This window comes from Marmota marmota, unplaced genomic scaffold (assembly GCF_001458135.2).
Source record: "Marmota marmota marmota unplaced genomic scaffold, marMar, whole genome shotgun sequence".
Classification (NCBI taxonomy): domain Eukaryota; kingdom Metazoa; phylum Chordata; class Mammalia; order Rodentia; family Sciuridae; genus Marmota; species Marmota marmota.
This window is the reverse complement of record NW_026000051.1, coordinates 9,469,847-9,485,651: the sequence shown is the minus strand read 5'-3', so window position 1 is coordinate 9,485,651 and position 15,805 is coordinate 9,469,847. Positions and strand designations below refer to the sequence as shown.

The 15,805-nt window shown below is 54.3% G+C and overlaps 1 protein-coding gene across 3 annotated transcripts in view; it reads left to right on the top strand.

The window, feature by feature from the left end:
- LOC107152123 (DAB2 interacting protein) overlaps window positions 1-15,805 on the top strand; it is a 187,655-nt gene that overhangs the window by 24,144 nt on the left and 147,706 nt on the right. Inside the window, exon 1 of one of the 3 annotated variants that reach the window (XM_048813152.1) lies at window positions 7-46. The exons of the other annotated variants lie outside the window; for them this stretch is intronic. The gene's annotated coding sequence lies outside the window, so the exon portion shown is untranslated. Of the gene's footprint in view, window positions 1-6; window positions 47-15,805 lie in introns of those variants that run through there. 3 annotated transcript variants of the gene reach the window in all.

Sequence of the window (15,805 nt, the reverse complement as noted above, 5' to 3'; positions counted from 1 at the left end):
GCGCCTTTGGGATGGCAGCGCCCGGCGGCCAGGCCGGCGCGTAGAGGTAAAAGCTGGCGACCGCGGGTCAGGCGGAGGGGGCTCTGCAGGCTTGAGGGATCCGAGCCGGGTCCAGGGCTGGAGAGGAGCTGGGGGCTCGGATGCAAAGTATTGGGGTGCAGGACTGAGTAGTGGGCCGCAGCTTTGCTTTATTTACCCCTCTTTCACCTACAGCCTCCTCTCCCGCGGGGACTTATGTACCAAATGTTGACCCTTTAAACTTTGCTGAGCGTTACCCTCTATCTTTGACCTCGGGGCTCAGGGCTGCCGCTGGGTCCTCCGGAGAGGAGGGTGTCACGAGGAAGGCACCCCAACTGGGGCCCGCACCAGCAGAAGTTGAGGTGGCCAGGAGTCTCCCAAAGCTTCAAACCCTTTCACCTCTCCCCACCAAGGCAACCCTGGCTGCCCAGAGCCAGGCACCCCAGAGGCCCCCAAATTTGGGGTATTTTTGTTGTTCTACCTAGCCAGTTCTCAGTTATGAAAGGGCAGGTGGCTGAAGTGAGGTCTGTTTTCTGTTTCCTGTCTGCTTTGAACCCCACCCTCCATGAAAATGCCTTGAGCAAAACAGAGCGAAAACCCGGACCAAAACCTTCTAGCTTCTGGCTCCCAGCCTGGGGGCAAGGGTATCTGGGTTTTCTGGTTGCTGGATGGTTCACACTTTTACTATCTGGTGTGTGCCTGGCTCTACACCTGCCCTTTCTGCCCTGCGGGGGAAGATGGGATTCTATCTTAATTTTAATTATGGGTAGGTAAGTAGATAGCTCATCACTAATGAAGATCATAATCAAACATTATCCCCTCTGAAACATTAACTCCTTTCTCCTTTTCTTTATCTGAGATTATAAATCTGAGAGTGTAAAAAAACACCCAGTTTCGGAGCCCGGAGAACCTGGATTGAAACCTCAGACCCTTCTGCTTGCTAGCTGGGAGCCCTTGGGTGGGATTCTTAACCTCTCTGAGCTCTAAAGTCCCATCTCAGTGGGATGTAGCGAGACATTTGTGAGGTAATCGTGGAAGGCACCTGGTTCATACAGAAGGCTTGAGCAGCCAGTCTGCACCCTGGACCTTGAGCCACCTTGTTGCTTGAGGGATAAGCACCCCCTGCCTCAGTTTCCCCTCTCTTCAGAATGAGTAAAGCCCAGACTCTTCTTAAGCAGCCCCTTTGAGGAAAGTGCAGGGATGCACACGCACGCCCTTGGGGACACTTTATTGAAGAATGCCCCACCCATTTTCTTCCCTGCCATTAGCCATGCCAAGAGTGTCAGGCCTTGCCTCGGCTCCCTTTGGGTCCTTGGGGGTAACTATTAGTAATATCAGGGCCTGTCACCCCCCACCTCCACCCCAGGACCTTGGCTTCTGCAAAGGAACCAATTAGCAGCATGATGGGGAGAGGGGCTGACCTGCAGAACCTGGCCCCAAGTCACCTTCAAGATCATCTAGGCCACCCCCTTCTCATTTTTTTCCCCTGGTGCCACACCCCTGTCTGGTGAACATCTAGTCTTTTCCTCTAGGATCCTCTAGTAACAGTGAGCTCACGAGGCAGCTGGTTTCATGATTGGGCATCTCCAGTCTATCAAAAAATTCTTCCTGTTTAGAGCAGAAATCTGTGTCCCTGTTACTTCTACCCACTGATTCTAGCACAACCCTTCAGGCATCTCTTACTGGCTCAATTATTCACTGAGGTCCCCTGGTGCCTGGCATTCTGTTCCTATCCTCAGGCATTCAGCACACCGGAACTGAGTTTGGCAATGATCACAGCACCATTTATTGAGTGTTTATTATATGCCAGGGCCTGTGCATCCTTAAGACAACCTCATGAGACCGATCATTTTTTATCCTCATTTTGCCTATAAAGAAACAGGTTTAGAGAGACTAAGAGACTTAGCCAAGGTCATACAGCCAGTAAGGTCTGGGCTGTACCCCAAACCCAGCCTCTGGATTAGCACCCATTTGATATTTCCTCCCACTCTTTCATACATGTCCATGTGTGTGCACGTGAGCACATGCATGTGTGTGTGTGTGTCCACGGTTCATGTATATGCTCCTGTGCCTGTGGTGTGTGTCAGGTACTTTCATCATATGAATGCGGAGGAGGCACCCATTAAAATGCAAATTCCTCATCTTTACTCTAGACTTAGGCACCTGCCTTGAAAAAAATTCTCCAAGCCATTCTCTTGCACAGCACCCTTTGAGAACCACAACAGTAAGGAATTCTTAGGAAGAGAATATGGCATGCAGGCCCCAAGAAGTCTCAACTCCAGTCTTGGCATCATTCTTTTAAGCTGGTTGCTTTTTGGGGGCTTCCTCCCCACTTCAGAATGGGCATGCCCTTACACCCTCAGCAAGGTAATTGCTGTCTGTGGGAGTCCCCAGGTGGATGTCTGGGGCTCTGGGGTAGGCCCTGGGGACAAAGGAGCCTGGTGAAATTTTACTAGTGGATGTGCAGGGGGATGGGCCTGTTACCCCACCCCCACCCCCACCCCAGGACCTTGGCTTCTGCTTTGTGGTAGGTCTGGCACACCTTGGGTGAGGCCCTTGTGCTTGGGTTTCTCAGTCAGGTTAGGGGGTACCTTGGAGAGGAGGGCAGGACTCTTTTCCCCTACATACCTTCCTCCTCCATCCTCCCACGGTGGCCTCTGACCTTCCCATGACATGAGGCGCTGGGCTGAATCTCTGGGGGAGGGGGATGGGCTGGTTCTGCCATGTGCACATCTGCAGTTTGAATCTGGTAGAAAGAAATCCCTCTCTCTCTCTGGAGGGCTGCTCTGCTGGCTGTGGGTAGCTCTTGGGAAATGTGTCATCTGAGGACCTCTGGGCTGGGCTGGGTTGGACTGGGCTGGCTGGGAGGGCTGTGGGGTGAAGGGCTCCCCTACACAGACCTCAGCAGTGTCGCCTTCCGGCTCCGGGCTCTGCTCTGCAGAGAGGGCTTGTTCTGCTTTATCCTCTTTGATCCTGCTGAAGGCACAGAAGTATTAAACACCCATTTTATGGAAAAGGTCGCTGGAGTCCAGAAAGCTGCAGTGACATGTCCAAAGCCCTAATGTGTGTGGGAGGGGCGGGGGAGGTGGCAGAGTAGGGACTGGAACTCAAATCCCCCTGACGATGTGCTCTGGCTTTTTTTGTGCTGTATCCCACACCTCGATGTTTTCTGCACCCCCCCCCCCATGAGGCTTTGGTGCCAGAGCCTCTGTCTGGAAGCAGGAAGCCCTGGGCTGTGATCGGCTGTGTGACCCCCCCCCACCGTGTGATCCCCGGGCAGGGCTGGTGTTCTCTTCACATCCCAGGCTGTGTAGGGGGTGGAGTTGAGGTCATTCAGCTTGGTCCCTAAGGTTCTTGCAACCTTGACCTTCATGGGCTGTACTTTTGCCTGCAGTTCTGGGGAGAGAGAGTCCTTGATGGGCTCAGGGCATGAGGGACGGGTCGGGTCAGGCAGCAGGGTGCCGCACAGGGAGTGATGAACTCAGCCAGAAAGGCTCTTATGGACCTGGGGTGCAAAGGGCCCGGAGCACTGGGCAGAGGGAACGGCAGCCAGAGAAGCCCAGGGTGAGGTTGCTCACCTCCCAAGGAAACAGTCCCTCGGGCTCTGAACACGCGGAGGGTGATGGTGGGTCCTGGACGGAAACCAAGTGGGGAGATCAGGGTTCTGGGAACAACCCAGCTGGAGTCCCCCTCCAGTCTGGAGTAGCTGGGGCCAAGAGACCAGCGGGCTGTGTAGGGCCCCTTCTCTCCCTCCCAAGCTACCGATGCCTCTCCTGGGGCTTCCTCAGCCTTCCCTGACTCCAGCCCTGACAGAATGGCTCTCACCTCTCCCTGGAGCAGCTGGCTGAGGTGACCCAGCTGCCTTCTCCCCGTGCGGGGGTGGGGGGGGCCCTGGCAGCCTGGCCTCCTGAGGCAGGCCCTTGATAGCTGGGCCTTGTTAGCTACCTGAGTCTTCTTCCTCTCCAAGAATGGCTCCCTGTCACCCACCACTGCAGGAGACCCGTGTGCCCTGGCCAGCAAGGCCTCGTGTCGGTCTCCCTCAGATCTTCAGATTTCATGCTTCCTGGTCTCTGCCTGTGACTCCCAGAAGGCCTTTCTCCCTTCTGCCACTGCTTCATACCTAAATTATGACTTCCCTCTGGGTCCAGCACAAATGTCACCTCCATTGGGTTTCTTCTTCCTACTCAGGGTGGGCTGCCCTCTGCTCAGTGCTGGCTGAGTTCTGACGAACCGACCTGCTTTACACTTCCCTGTGGGCTTGTCTGTCTCCCGCGATGGGCTCTGAACCTCTTGAGGCCGCAGAACTGGCCTTGTGTCATCTTAGTGCCCACATAATGGGTGTGGCCTGGCAAGGGCCTTCCTTGGTCTAGTCAATGCTCATCCAGCTTTGTGGCCTTGGACTGGCTTTGAACCAGGCTGCTTTTGACTCAGAGCATTTTCCCTGCACCCAGCTCCCCGCATGATCAGGTGGGGAGTCTCTCGGTTCATGCCTCGCACTGGGCTGGCTCCAGCTGAGGGATAGCGAGGGTTTCTTTGGGTTTTTGCAGAAAGACATCCCTGTATTCTTTGGTTCATTTTTTTTTTTTTTTTTGCATATTAGGCTCTTTTTTTAAAAATAACTTTATTTTGTTTATTTATTTTTATGTGGTGCTGAGGATCGAACCCAGAGCCCCGCACCGGCTAGGCAAGTGCTCCACCACAACCTCAGCCCCAATCTTTGGTTTGTTCTTGATCTGCTCTATGTGTGTACGTGGGTTCTGAGGATGGAAGTCCTGCCTCATGCCTGCTAGGCAAGAGCTCTGCCACCAGCCACATCCCTAGCCCTGATTTGCTTTCGAAGCCTATTCTGACTTTGTGGCCTCAAAGATGGGCAGGCCTGGAAGCAGGTGTGGCAAAGCCACCTGTCAGTCCCCTCCTGCAGGCTGAACTTCAGGTCTCACATAAGAACAGTCAAAACTCACCTGGTTCTTTAGGAAAGGCCTGTGGGTCACGGATGTGACACCAGGGGCCCAGAGGGGTCATTATGATTGTTCTACCCTGAGAAGGGTCTGTCCCTGTTCAGAGAGGGTTGACAGCCACATAGGCCCAAGTGGAAGGAACAAAAAGGAAGATAGATATTCGTCCTCCAACACAAACCATTACTGTCTGTAGAGTGCTCTCACTCAGGGGTCTTTTTAATCCAGGCTCCTCTGACTTTCTGCGGAGGAAACTGGCTCTGAGAGAGGGGACTCTGGGCCAGTCTCCCTAAGCAGAAGGAGGTTCCTCCCTCCCTCGGCCCAGTGCTCACCGCAATCCAGTGGGCTGACTGTATGGAGGACTTACCAGTCAGGGAGCATTTTTCCTCCGAGAGTTCCATGTTGGGGTCATTTCCTGGGCTATGTCATTAGACAAGGGTAAACTCAGGCAGTGGCATGTCAGGGAGGTGGGACGGGGAATGGGCAATGTCTATGAATTTGACCAACACCCACACAGGTGGGCCAGGTGGCCAGGCAGGAGAGCTCTGCCTAATGGAGGAAGTCCCCATCCTCTCATAGGTCATGGTGGCTGGTATCTGTTAAAAAGCATCTGGAGCATTTTTGAGGGGTGCTAGGGATTCTAAAGAGACAGGAGACAGGTGGCTGATTTTGTGTTCGGACCCCACAGATCTCTTGCCCAGATGGAGGCTGGCAGGGCCAGTCTGAATATTTCCCTCATTGTCCTCACTGTCACCTTCTCAGCCTACTGTCCTGCCTCATCCCCCACCTAGACTGAACATCCACCCCAGTGCTCCATGGCTGTCCCCTCTAGGTGACCCCAGAGCAGGACCCACCTTGTCAGAGACGGGCTGGGAGGAAAAATGGGGTAAATGAATACAGAAAGAAGAGAGTGGCCCTCCTCGGCCTCTCCAGGCCCATCTGGCTGACACTAGTTGGAGAATATGTGACGACTGAGGCCACCAGGAGACGGCTGTTTGCTGGGGCCCGTGAGGACCCGGCCAGACATAATGGAAGCTGGCGGTGGCCGGAGCACAGACCTCGGGGCTTTTCCTGGCAGAGGGAAGCCATCAAAGCGGGCGCTGCTTCCGGGAGGAGAGAATTCCCAAAAGGCTCAGTCAGCCCCCTGATAGGGATCTGCAGGGCGTGTGAGGGATTTGTTTTTCGGCCAGGATGTGGGGAGTTAAAAATAGACACCATAATCCCTCGGGATCGTGTCACACTTGAGGCTGTGCAGAGCCCTCTGGTTCCATTATCTGACTTGAGTGGCTGGGCCGCCATCGACGCAGGCAGGGCCTGCTTTAAAGAGCGCTTGGAGGCCTGGACCCAACTTTGGAGGCCACAGCCCAACTGTGCCCACAATTCAGCAGCATGACCACCTGTGTCTGCGCCCCAGGACCCTCTATCTGTGTTCAAGTCCAGTCTGCATGAGGGGGAGGGCTGCTGGGGACAACAGGGCAGGTTTTTCTGTATTCCTTTTTTGGGGGGATGCTGGTTCGGAATCCTCTCCTTTGAACATCTGAGTGTCCCTTGCCCTCTAGCCCTGGCTGGTCAGGACAGGAGCTGGACCAGACCTGAGCTGGACAGACCATTAGAAACCCTCTGGTGCAGCCCTTCTGTTTTAGGACCGGGTGGTCAGAGGCCCGGGTCTGCCTGACCCTTCAGGAGCTTTCATGGTGGAGCTGGCTGTCCGCCCACCATTGCTGTCCTCGGCTACATCCGTGCTCAGGGCCACCCTGCTTCTCCCACCCAAGGGCCAGGGAGTCCCACTCGGTGAGGATCCCATTTTCTCAGGCTGGGCTCTTTCTGGAGCCGGGAGCCACCAGTGCCAGGCCTTTTGGGTTCCCAGAGAGGGCTCCTGGCGTCGGCCTTGGCTTAGTCACAGGGATGAGATCACTCCTCACCTCTGGATCGGGGAGGATGCCAAGGTTGGGGAACTTTCACTCTGAGCCACTTGTTGACTTGTGTGTGTGTGTGTGTGTGTGTGTGTGTGTGTGTAAGCAAAACAGACCGACCTGTTTGTTGGGACTTTGTACTTGGCCCATGAACTGTCGGCCTGGGGAAGCCACTGGGGCATAAGTACTTGAGCTGTGCCATCTGACAGCTTCCCAGGACAGTGACTGTAAGTCAGGGAAGAGCTTGCACTAGAGCCCAAACCTGATGTCAGCTCTCACTGTGTCTCACACTGGCTGTGTGAGCCTGATCAAGGTGCATGACCTCTCTGGGCTATAATAAAAATACCTAGCAGCTCATGCTTTCTGAGTACTTCCCATGGGCCAGGCATCAGGTTTAAGGCTCTCTAAGAACTAGCCCACTTCATTCTTCTTTTAGTACCAGGGATTGAACTCAGGGCCACTCGACTACTGAGCCACATCCCCAGCCCTTTTTTGTATTTTATTCAGAGAAAGGGTCTCACTGAGTTTCTTGGTGCCTTGCTTTTTGCTGAGGCTGGCTTTGAACTCGTCATCTTTCTGCCTCAGCCTCCTGAGCCGCAGGGATTACAGGGATACGCCACGGCACCCGGCTCCACTTCATTTTCACAACAGACTGTGAGGTTCTGTTATCACTCCCATTCTGTAGATGGGGAGACTGAGGTCCAGAGAGGGGGACGGACTCCCTAAAGTCACCCAGCCAGGAAGGCGTAGAGTCAGGGTTTGAAATGCGGGTCTTCCCGACTCCACAGCCTGCTGCATCAAGCACTGCCGCTCTGCCCTCTAGCTGCTTGAACGCCTCCTGCGGAATCACGAAAGTGTCATTACCAGGAGGCCAGGTGTGATGAAGCGGGTGAGGGTAGCAAGGGGGTGAATGAGAGGTCCTTGGCGACACTGGCTTCATCTCCAACTCCCACTTCAGCACCATCATTGAGCAGCTAGGGAGAGGGAACAAAGGGAAGCAGGTATGGCTATATCCAGGTGCCATGAAAGGAAAGGCACATCAGAAGACACAGGTTCATCGCCTGAGTCCATTTCTTTCCATCCCTATACCTTGTTGGCTTTCTGAGATTGTTGTTCATTTCTTTCCTGTCCTCCCCTGCAGGTACCTTCAAGGCAGGTGGGCTGCTGGGGGCATTTTTCTTTGAGTGAAGTGACCAATAGCAAGGTGTTGATTCAGATTTGGAAGAGGATCCGATGGCTGCTGAGTCCGGGGCTTGGGATGGGAGGTGGCAGAAGAGTCCAGTCGTCTGTTTCCACTGCAGGGAGCCTGGAAGGGTGGAGAGGCTGGAGATGGGTGTGTGGCCTGGGTCCTTCAGACAGACCTGGGTCTGAGATACCAGCCATTTGACCTCAGGCAGAGCTACCTCATTCTCCATCCTAACTTATCACTGGGGACAGTGACACCTATTTCCTGGGGTGGGCGTCAGGTAACTTAGACCCAGGAGAGCACGATGCTGTGCCCACAGGCAAGTCCACGGAGAGTTCCTGTTTTTGTGATGGCTTATCATCTGCACTATGATGACAAGGGTCTCTAAGAAGACTGCTTTAGCTGTGGTCTTGGGATGCTTAGGCCCTCGCTGCTTTCCAGAACTCCCTTCCTCCGGCAGAGGCAGTTCCGGGTAGGGAGAGGTCTGAATCATTTACTCACTTTTCTTGTAAACCTGGACAGGGACTCAGATCAGCCAAATCCAAAGGCTTCTGAATGTGGGGTTTTAAGGGAGCAGTTTTGATGGATAGAGAAAAGGGTTAACGGAGAAGAAGATTCTTCGAGGTGCTGGGAGGGTTCCTTCTCCTGGCGCCCCCCACCCCGCCCCTCGGGCTGTTTCTGTGGTTTAAGGCACTGGGAGTGTCAGCTGAAGCATCCTGCTGGCCCAGGTGGAACTCAAAGAGTCTGAGCTGGCTGCTCCCTGCCTCCCTCCCTCCTTCCCAAGGGTCCACGCTAGAGTCCCGTAGAGGGAGAACATGCCCTGCCTTGGGAGAGGCCACATGCTTGTGTAGACAGCAGGGACAGGGTGAAGGGTCAGGGGGCTTCCCAGGGGAACAGGCCTGGAGCCAGCCCAGGAGGACAGCCTTCCAGGTGGCTGCAGACAGGATGGCAAAACCCACTTTTCCCCAGCTCACCTGGTTGTCCCTGGTGGCCGCCTAGCTAAGTCAGCTGCGAGCACCCAGGCCCCGCGGGCAAGACCTGCAGGGAGGCGAGGAGATGTCTAACCCTGCCTCAGTTTCCCCATTGGGCCCAGACATTGCCAGAGCCCCTTCTCTGTTGGACAAGCTCCTGGGGAGGGAACAAGAGGGACCAGGAGCAAGGAGATGTGGATTTGGTATCTGAGCTGGGTTTGTCACCTCCCAGCACCCGCCCCCCGCCCCAGGCAGGTCATTTCACTGCCTGCGCCTCAGTTTCCACCCAAGGGGGAGAATAGTTCCACCTACGTCACCGTCACCGGGTTGTTTTGAGACTTGGGTGAGGTCATGCTTATGAAGTGCTTGTCTCGGAACTGGCATGGGGTAAGTGCTTGTCATTATCAACCGCCCTGGCGGGGGACACACCTCAACTGCCCCCGCCTCCCCCTCCTGCCCGAGTTCCTGTTGTTGTTGACATCCTCTGCACCTACCAGCGCAGGGACTTTAAGCATTTGTGTCCTAGCTGGAATTCCTCTGTGCATTGTCTAGTTAATTACCTAATTGAATTAAGGCACACAGTTTTACTTCCTTTCCAGTGCAAGGGCAGGAAGTGGCCTGGTGCCTTCTTTACGGGGATCGAGATGAGTATGGAGATGTATTTGATGACAGTGGTGATACCTCCCTCTCCTGAGAGGCCTGTTCCCACTTAGAGCAGCTCAGTGGCCCGTCAATCAAGCTGCAGCCACGTGCTTAGAAACATAATTCTCGTTGAGGATGTTGGTGGCTTTGGCCACGTGTTTCTTTCCGTGCCAACTTGCTGTTTTGGCACCTTCTGGCCCACTCCTGGATGGATAGTGGAAAAGACTTCCTTTTAAATATTTAGAACAAGTGACCCATGAACAGATTTGAGAAGTGCATTCAGTGGAACATAAATAAAGAATCAAGGCACCAGGAGAAGCTCGGGTGACAGGGAGCCAGCCACTCTGCTCTGCACTTGGATGTGGGTGGCGCTGGCTTTTGCCCAGCCCCTTGTCCCTGTGGAGGGGGAGCCGAGTGGGCCTGAGATGGATGTGCTGGGCCTTCAAATCCCTGCCCTGTCACTTAGTAGCTGAGTGAATTGAAGCAGCCACTTAAAGTGGCTCCAAAGCAAGAGACACAGAGAACCTGCCTCTTGGGCGTCATAAAGAATTGCCTAGCACTTGCTGAATACTCCTAAGTCGGCCATTATTTTTACCCAAGGACCTTAAACAAATGGCACCATGTTCTTTACCCTATGGCCCTCCCCATCCTGCCTTCTTCCTTCTCCAAAGATAACACCCAGGGCCCCGGGTGACCCGGCTCTCCGCCTTTGCACTCCTGATGGGCAGGTCCTGCTGTGTGGCATGTCCCCTCCCTGTTCCTGCCCACAGATTCCCTCCTCTTTCTTTCAGAACTTATCCCAAACACGATGCTTTCCGTGACATTTCCCTGAGGCCAACCCTGTCTTAAGTGCCTTGTGGCCTTTTCATGCTGTGGATCTACAGCCTGGCTGGCCCACGTGTGCTCCGTCGAATGTTCGGCTGTTCAGATGCTCCGAGGAGAGGAGTTGAGAACGGCTCCATGTTTGCTTTGTGCAGTTCCCAAACATGGATGCAGTCGTAAAGGCTCTGGGAGGACCTGCTGAAAGAAACCTGGGGAGCTTTGTCTACCCAGCTCTCTCCAGCCTCTGATGGTAGCACACGTTCTTCCTGGAATGCCTGGTGACAGGCTTTGTGACGCTCTTGGAGATGTGGCATTGTAGGCACCTATATAACAGTTGGATGCTCTGGCCCCCTTTACCATTAAGGAAACCAAGACCCAGAGAACCCAGTAACTGGCTCCAGATAAGCCAGTGTCTGTCCCTCTGTCACCACCTGGATCCATTGGCAGGTCCTTCATGGGGGTAGAGGGCCAGGTGGCGAAGTAGGGCAGGGTGTGACAGCCAAGACCCACTCTTGAAGAGCCTTTGGCCTTGTGGAGATGAGATGGACATATGGAATACAGTGATTAACTGCCAATTGTGTGTCCGAGACCCTCGAAGCCCCATCCTCAGTCCTCATTCCAGCCCAAGGAAGGACATAGGAGTCGCATTTCCTCTGAGAGCCCAGCAGGCCACACGGCTGAACTGGGCCCCGCCTGACCCCCACCCCCAGCGGGTGGATTCCCAAGGCCCTTCTGGAGTCCCCCGCAGGGACGCAGCTCTTGGAGATGGCAGGAGCTGCAAGGAAGGGAGCAGCCTCTGTTTATCGATGCACATTTCCCCTGCCATTCTGGGGAAAACGCTTTCTTTTAGATTCCTCTTTTATTATCTGAAATTCTCAGGGGAGCCATTACCTGCCGGTGGGAATTATCTACCGTCTTTATTCTGCTGCCTGTCTGCCTGGGTTCTTCCTTGGAGTCATTGATTTGAATAACTCAGAGCTGCTGAATGTTGCCTTAGGAGTGGGTGCTGGGGCAGAGGCAGGGGAATACCCACAAAGGCCTTTGGGAAGGCGTTGGCGGCCAGCGGCTGCTGATAGATGGTGGGGGCTGAGTCGGTGGTTGTAGACAAGGCATTTTTTTAGCTTTGCATTTTTCCCTCTGTTCGGAAGGTGTGTGGGTGTGCTCTGCCTGGAATGGGGACAGGTTTGCCGGAGGGGAATGAGGAGCTGAAGCCCGGGTTCTCAGGCCCCGTGGGCTGGGTCACCCCTGCCATAGCAGGTCAGTGCTGGGCATTGGATCCGGCCTGACTCTGGCCTTGGCCTTGACCCTGTCTCCATGAGAGCCCTGGAGGTGGTGGGGACTCCCTGGAGAACCTTTGAGGAGAAGAGTTGCTGGGAATTGGCCTGACCCTTCTCCTGGGCAGACCCAGTCCTGTCCCCCACCCAGGGCATCCCCTGTCCCCTGGGAGTGGGGGGCAGGCTGGGGCACCCGGCTGCACCGGGGTGGAGAAGGGCATGAAGGGTGGGGGTGGCCCCGTGTGACTGTGCTCAGTGGATAAAAGCCAGTGTGTCAGGGCAGGGGGATGAATGTTCTCCCAGGAACGGTCCCGATTTCAAACCAGACAAAGGCGCTGGATGTGGAAGGAAAATCCTGGACTGGGAGCCTCCCCCATCTCTGTCCTGTTGGGGCCTATGAGGATGGCTTCCATGGGGTTCCTCTTCTCCCTTCCTCCCCGCTCCCTCCTCCAGACCCACAGGGCACAGTTCTGGTCTAGCCCCAAGGGTGGCCTGTCCTTTGTCATGGTGAGCACAGTCCCCCAGACACTGTGACTCCGCCTTCACCCTCCACCTGGGTGCCAGTGGGCCTCTCCCCCTTCTTCTCAGATGAGGAAGTAGAAGTTTGTTCCCTTAGGGGGTCAGTGGAGGTCGAGGCCTTGCGCTGGTCTCGGGCCTGAGTGCAGGGCTGGGGTCTTCAGATGCCCAGCATTAGAAGGGGTGGCTCACGTGGGGAGGGCCCCTGATCTCTGGTTCTGTCCTGGCTTGCAGCTGGAATTGGCGCTGTGATTGTTACTTGGGTCTGTGTCTAATCACCTGCCAGACCAGGAAGCACCCACAGGACAGGGACTCTGTCACCTCGAGATCAGAGCTCAGTGCCCAGCTCAGTGCTTCTGTGGGGACCAGCCAGGGCTTTTCCAGGTATAAATACAACTGCCCCCACCCAGCTGGCCAAAGCTGAAGGGATTTTCTGAGTTCGTGTATTTAAAAAACCCAAGGAGGCCCAAGTAAATGATCAGACATGATATCTGTCTCTCTCCTCCTATCCCTGCCCCCTGTCCACCATTACTGGGCTCTGCTTCTTCCCTGCACTGGGAATGGTGAAAGGAGAGTCCCCAGGAAAACTGGGCACACAGGACCAAACACAGGTATAGACAAACAAGCCACCCATAAGCATGCAATGCGCATATTATGAATGGTTGTTAAACTCAATGGATTGTGTGTGTGTGTGTGTGTTTGTGTGTGTTTGTGCACGCATGTGCGTGTGCACTGGGATTGAACCCAGGGTGCTGTACCAACTGGCTGCATCCCAGTCCTCGATAAATTGCTGAGGGTGGCATTGAAATTGGCAATTCTTCTGCCTCAGCCTCCTTAGCTGCTGGGATTATAGGCGTGCATCACCGGTTCGGATTCAATGGATTTTTGTAGAAACATTTTTCCCCTCTAGAGGGAACTTACCTTGTAGGTCCAATACCCAGGCACTGCGTCTCCTATCAACCAAACTGTGCATGAGAAGGGTTCTACAACCGCACCTTGGCTCAGCAGGAAAGAGCCCCATGATTGGTTAATGATGTGCCCTAGCCCTGTGGCGGGCTGCAGGGTGGGGTGTGGCAGTGTGGGTGCTGCGTGTATACCATGCCTGGCTGCTGTGAGTTTGGGTGTTATAGAAGTTCTTTTAAGGGTTGACCATAGCCAGGCACTGTGGCACATGCCTGTAATCCCAGCCACCTGGGAGGCTAAGGAAGGAGGATCTCAAGTTCAAAGCCAATCTGGGAAACTTGACAGACCCTGTTGTCAAAATAAAAAATAAAAAGGGCTGGGGATATAGCTCAGTGGCAGAACACCCCTGGGTTCAATCCCCTGTACATTAAAAAGAAAGAAAGAAAGAAAAGTTGAAAACAATTGGGTTGAACCTAAATAATGTTGGCAGCTTCTTCCAAACTTTAAAGGGCCAAATGTGCATGCTTGGCAGCCCTTTCTGTCCAGGTGCAATGGCACCCTCTAGAACCAAGAGAATTATAATGCAAAAGCACATGATGAAGGGTGATTGTTGGAAGGTGTGGCTCCTGGCACTCTGAGGAATCTGAGGAGGACTTCAAGTGCTTTGTGACAAAACTGAACTGTTCTCTGCAGTGACAGAGTCAACACATCTATATGGAGTATCTACCATGTGCCAGGCACTGTTTTAATGAAGACTGAGAAATTCTCCCACTGAACTATTTAAGGCCAAGCTTGTGAGAGAAGAGATGTTAGAGGAGGAGGCAGATCTCAGGATTCCTTTTCTTTTCTTTTTTTTCTTTTAGTGAGGATTTGGTGAGAATTGAAGATGCCGTTACACTTGAGCAGAGTGTGGTATGATCTTGGTAATGATTTCACAAGCTCCCTGAGATTAACTCTGGTGCCCGAAACTCTACCATTAGTGACTGATTCCTTTGAATTAAACACTGCTCTTTCTAGCTTAGGTATTAGGTTCTGAGAGGACACCGAATGAGGAGGATCTCAATCATCTCCAAGTCCTCCTTGGGTTGGAAGTTAGTATTTGCTTTTCTCTACCATGACAAGGCTCTTAGAAGACAGGACCCCTATTAGGGGTGGGGGTGGTCATAGATGGAGTTAAATAGGGGAGCAGGAGCTGGCAGTGACAGTCAAAGTCTGCACTTACACGTCACTCTGCGGGCTCCACCCTGGTCACTAAACTTAGAAATAGTTAAAATTTTTAGTCATCAAATCGCTTTTAGTGGTCATTGTTTTCCAAGTTTGGATCCTAAAGGCAGAACAAGAACTGAAGGTTCTTCCCGGCTCTGACCCCCTGCTGTAGTCTTCCAGATCCTTCCGCTCCAATGGGCGGCTCCTACTCTGCCTGCCTGGGCTGGCTCTGGAGGAAGTTGCTGAAGCGCCTGCCAGACACCCCTTGGCTCCTGCTCCTCTGGGCTGTAGGAAAGGCGGTCTGCCCCACCCGTTCACCTTCTAGTTCCTTCCCCTCTGAAAATCCTGGCCTCTGACCCATCAGTAAATGTTGACCATCTACCTGTCTCCAGATGGTGGCCACTGGGGTGTGTGGGTTTAGGACTGGGCTTGGCCAGCCAAGTAGCTGAGCCGCTCTTTGCAGACCTTCCCATCTGTCGGATGGGATAGCAGTACTATCCCCAGCATCACCTCAGGGTGGCTAATACGAATCAGCCTCTAGTTCAAGGCCTGGAATGCAGAAGAAGCTCAATGCACCAGAACTTTGATCCTGTGATGCTCTTGCTTGAGACCAGCCAGCCTCGCCCTGCTGAGTGCTGACTCTCCTCCAGTTGGGGACTTCTGGCCTTCCCCATCACTGTCCCTTAGTGTCCTTGCACACATCTTCTCTGTGCATGCCTCCTGACTCTCCAAGGTCCTTCCTTGGGTACTGTCCGTGGCTTCCTGAACCTGGACTGCTCCCAATCCCGGGTGGGAATTGCTGCCTCTGACCTGCTCTCCTGCGTGGCAGGCGGAGAGAAGTGATTGTCACTGGATGCTCTAAGGCCCATCCACCTGTCCAGTGTGTGGAGTCCTTTTCTTCCCACGTCCCACTTTCCTTCCTCACAGTGGCCCCCTCGCAGCCCACAACTTGCCCCTTGCGGGTGAAGGCTGCTGAACCCTGTCCCCACCAGGGAACCCTGGGCAGGTGGCTTTCCCCCTTCCTGTCCCTTCTCTCTTGCTACATGCAATTCTGGACATTCCCCTTGGGCGTCTCCCTGTGCCCGATCCCTGCCCTCACTTCTTGTGGGGGACCCAGCCGCAACCTCCTCTCCTGCTGTCCCACAGGAGCTCTCTAAACCTTGGCGTGTGGGGTCACTCTCCTGATCCTCTGGCACTCCCCATTTTCTCTGGCCCAACACCCCTTGCCCACAGCTCCTTCCTGTGAGCCCCGGTTCAGCCCCCTGAATACTCACTCCGTGGCCTCCCGCCTGTCCCATGGCCACACCCTTGTTCTCAGAGTTCCCCTGCCTGGAACTCAGTCCCCTCACAAAGCCAGAGGGGGGTGCAACCACAACAGCGTGGCTCTGTGTGTCTCCCC